A 5,083-nucleotide genomic window follows, 5' to 3' on the forward strand; every position below is an offset into this window, starting at 1 on the left:
GTATTTTCAAGCTCATTTCAACAATACGTTGCAGGGGAGAACAGATTGTTTCTTAATTTTTATGTAAATAAATATTGAATTAAGGCCCGGGTGTACTAGGGGAGACCGGAACGGTAGCAATGTGGAACGGTAGCAAATTTTGTTCTTGAGGGGTCAAACACGCTTAAGGGTCAAACAGAGAAGTAATCGAAAGGACTAACAGTTGTTGAGGGTCAAATAAAAAAAATGACTACGACTTGTAACCATATTTCGAGTAAAAAGTCTTAAATTAAGAACCGTTGGGTTCTTGAGGGGGTACCAAGATAGAACTTGGGAATCTCCAGTTGACAAGAATATTGGAGCGACTCTTAGTATATTATGAAGTATTCAAAATAGTAAGGACAATTTTGAGATAAAACCTCATGTTTCGAGGTTTTGGCTTTTAAATGCTCCTCGCAGCACGATTTTCATCCCATTTGAACATTTTCTTTTCAATGTTCGTTAGATTCCATAGAATGAAACTATTTTTCTTTTTGTTTCAATTCAGTAACGAAGCGGTAGAACCGTTTAAGGATATCCAAGTATCTTTTATAGTTTGGTACGGACCACAGTATAGATTGAACAATTTTCAATCATCACATTGGTCAATGAATTGGCGTGACAAAAATTTTACAAAAATCATGGATATTCAGCGTCATTCAAATAATAATTTTGTAGGGAATTATCCTTTTTTTAAACGTTCCCTTCTTATAAATAATTAATTGAAATTGTTTAAACTTTCGCATACCTTAGTTTTTTAAACATGGAATCGATTTCTAGTAAAATTCTGAATATGAATAAATTTGTTGCGATTCCGAACAAATGATTTTTATCGTGGAAAATTGATTGTTTATAAATTATTTTTAAAAAATTCTCATAATGTTCAAAAATTTCAATTTTTTAATTGTTTTATGAATTCCTCCAACATTAAACTTTGTTTTTTTTCACATTTTAAAAATATTTTCTGACGGTTCATTATCGAGATTCAAATTCAGACTTTCACATTTTAAATAATCATATCATTGCAAAATGTCCGGAAACTTAGGGTCAAATGGAGCTAAAATGAAAGCTCTGATATTTGACGACAAAAGTAGAAAAGCATTTCACTGAACAAAAAATAGCCAAAGCACTTGGACATTCTTAAGTTGACTTATCCTTCACCTAAGTTTTTGAGGAATATTTCAGAATCTAAGGGAAATAGCCAAATTTTTGTAATAACCTTTTTTGTAACTCGAATGACAATTGTGGTACGAGGAGCATTTTGAAGCCACATACCTGGAAAACTATGTCCTACCTCGACGTATGAGGCAAAATGGGTTGTGCCCAAAATTTTCGTGACTTCTTAGGAATCCCTTAATCTATACAGACTCGCTCAACGACTATCCTTATAAACCGAGGGCTTCCAAATTCCACCTGGGTTCGAAGTTTCACCCTGGCTTAAGGGGATATACCCCACTGTTTGACCCTCAGAAATGTTTGACCGTTCATCTTTTTTCGACTAATAAAGTTAAAAAAAAAGGTGTCCAAATTTCGCTCTAAATTCGTTTTTGCTACCGTTCCACTTTGCCCTGGTTTCCCCTATCTTTCGAAGGTTATCTCGATGTTTTTTTTCATCTTTCGCCATCTGAAATTGTCAGTTGAGTGCTGCATCATGCAGAAGTTTTGAGAAATTATGAATGAATAATTTTAAAAAAGTGAAAAAACCTTAATTTTTTCAAAGAGCATTTTTAATTTATATTCAGAATAAGTTAAATAACAAGAAATTGAAAAATGTATCTAATTTACGGTGACAAATGGCGGCCTGTCACCCAATATCATGCAGGGGGAAGACTGATTTCGTAAATCTTTTCCCACACTGCACAGAGACATTTATTACGGAAAAGGGTCTTTGAAAAAAGTTGTAATATTTTCGAGAATTTTTTAATCACACTTTTATCACATAAAAATAGTAGATGGCTACATACCACTGTTTTGAAAATTGAGATACCTAGCTACCACTTCCCATGAGGAGTTAGTGTTTTGTTATCCACCATGGTAAATGACAACTAATAGAAAATTTGCCACAGCAAATCACATATTTGTAATTTCCACTTTTTTCAACTCATTCCGAATCTCAATTAAAAACGCTCTTTGAAAAAGTTCAGAATTTTTTCTATTTTTTTTTTCATCATTCTATCATAATTTTTGGGAATTTCTATATGATGTACCACCCAATTGATAATTTTGGATTACGAAAGAAAAAAAATCCAGATAACATTCGAAAAATAGTGCACCCGGGCCTTAAGTTTGAAACCTAATTTAATCATCATAAAATTGTCGGTGCAAGTGAGGAAATTATACGTACATTACATATTTTATAGTTACATCGATTTCTCGATTACAACAACGTTATTGTAATACCCCCCCCCCCTCCGCTGACATCGACAATGGGAATTCCGTTTAACTACGTTTCATGATTCCTAGAAACTTTCTATAACAGAAATAAACATGTTTAAAGTTTCTGACGGATTATGTGTTATGTCCTATCCAAGTTACTAGGAGGACAGTAGCGCCATTTGGAATATTGAGCGCCAAACTTTGAAGTGTGGATCCGTTAGCCGCTAAACCTCTGATGAGGACTCCATCGATGTTGACTCGTTCAATGATAGGATAATTGGATTGAAGGTTTATTTGTGAATAAATCCAAACACTAGTGCTTAGGAGAGCATATTAACACTTTTATTCAAAATAACTCTTGACTCAAAAATCTAAAACTTGGACGACAAACTGGATGAACTTCTAATAAACTTATAAAAACTCGTAAAAACTCTGAAGAAAAACTACTTGAAGAGAGAAGCTTGAAAAGTCGAAACAACAGCCACGATGGGACTGACTTAAACTTGAGGTGGGGCGCCACGGTCGATTCTGACGGATGGGCGAGCTGCCTTTGCCGGTAACTCGGCAGTAGGGCCAGAAGAAGAATATCCATGGATTTTTGGAGTGGGGGACAAGCATATGAGTGGGAATTACGTAGAGTGGGAGTACCCTGGGCAGGGAAAACTTCTGCTAGAAGCGCTATAGCAGTCCCGCTGTCACAGGGGTAGGTTCGAAGGGGGGTTTATGTCCTCCTTGTCCTCAATGTTTACTTTATGTTTTTTAGTTGATTCATTCGCCCGCTAATTAATATTGAGGGATGAGACAAGGACTGTTCGATGGAGGATTAGATTCCCCATCTATCAACCCCCGTTTCATCCCTTCATCTTACTAATAAAAAAATTAAAACTGCGGCGAAAGTCACGGCGCTATGAGAAACCCAATGGTTTCTCGGCGCAGAGTGCCACCCTAATAATTTGCCCGCTAATTAAAAAATCGTCTCTCCCCTCCTAATTAATATTAAGGAATGAAACCAATGCTGTTCGATGGAGAATTAAATTCCCCATCCAGCAACCCCCGTTTCATCCCTTAATCTCTGTAATAAAAAAATTAAAACTGCGACAAAAGTCACGGCGCTATGAGAAACTCAATGGTTTCTCGGCGCAGAGTGCCACCCCAATAATTCGCCCGCTAATTAAAAAATCGTCTCTCCCCTCCTAATTAACATTAGGGAATGAAACCAATGCTGTTCAATGGAGAATTAAATTCCCCACCCAGCAACCCCCGTTTCATCCCTTAATCTCTGTAATCAAAAAATAAAAACTGCGACGAAAGTCGCGGCGCTAGGAAAAACCTAATGGTTTCTCGGCGCAGTGACTCCCGATAACTCGCCCGCTAATTAAAAAATCGTCTCTCCCCTCCTAATGAACATTAAGCAATGAAACCAATGCTGTTCGATGGAGAATTAAATTCCCCATCCATCAACCCCCGATTGATCCCTTAATCTCTGTAATAAAAAAATAAAAGCTGCGACGAAAGTTGCGGAGCTATGAAAAACCTAATGGTTTCTCGGCGCAGTGACTCCCGATAACTCGCCCGCTAATTAAAAAATCGTCAGTAGTAAGAAAGCATTATTGGCGAATGTCCCACGCTCCCTCCCCCCTTTTTCCCGGAAGTGCACGTGCACGTCCCCCCCCCCTCGGCGGCATGCCTTTGAAGAGGTCGTCGGCGCGCTGGGGGGCCCTCTGGGGTGCAGGGCCTCAAAGTTGGGGTCCGAGGGTCACAGGAAGTGGGTGGTGGGTAGAAAATGGCCGCCAGATAGAAAATGAGTGGCGGGTGGTAAGTGGGTGGTGGGTGAAAAAGGGGTGGGGGGTGGAAAGTTGGTGGAAAAGGGCTGGCGGGTAAATAGAAAAACTGTCGGACAGTATATATCGGACGGGTGTCGGGAGTCGGGCCCTCTGCTGATGGTCCAACCGTGGAGGACGGCGTCGGCAAGGGTCCGGATGTCGCTCTCCAGGACATTGGAGCCACTGTCCTTGAGACTCCGGAGAGACATTNGCCCCACCACACACAGAACAGACCTATGCGCACAACACACTACCCCCACCGTAGGGAGTGCTGCGGCATCGGCGTCACACATGACCTCCCACTACCATGGATTTCATATGATGTATATTACCCCCCACCTCTATCATGCTACCTGCACTCCTATCATATTGCCCCGACCGCTGTGAATTTTTTTTTAATTNCTAGTTTTTAGTATGTGGGCATTCGGTAAGCCCCTCCCGCAAAACTATTCAACTCATCGAAGCAAAAATGAAACATTTCACCAAATAATTGATACAAATATCCCTCGTTCTGCTGAGGTATTGTACGACGGAGGTCATCCCTGGCCAGAAGGTAAATCTCCTCGAAATTGCTGCGTATGCGATAGTGGAGTTCTTCAGTAGCTGGCATCCTGTTGTATTCCACATAATGCTTGGCAACACTTGTGATCGCCCGCACCAGAGACTCCTTGTATTATTTGAGAGGCAATGAGTCCAAAAATTTTAACCACTGATCGATCCATGCCGCTTTGTTTNTGAAATTGCTGCGTATGCGACAGTGGAGTTCTTCAGTAGCTGGCATCCTGTTGTATTCCATATAATGCATGGCAACCCTTGTGATCACCCGGACCAGAGACTCCTTGTATTGTTTGAGAGGCAATGAGTCC

This window comes from Diachasma alloeum, unplaced genomic scaffold, assembly GCF_001412515.2.
Source record: "Diachasma alloeum isolate Michigan unplaced genomic scaffold, Dall2.0 Dall_scaffold_00785, whole genome shotgun sequence".
Lineage (NCBI taxonomy): Eukaryota > Metazoa > Arthropoda > Insecta > Hymenoptera > Braconidae > Diachasma > Diachasma alloeum.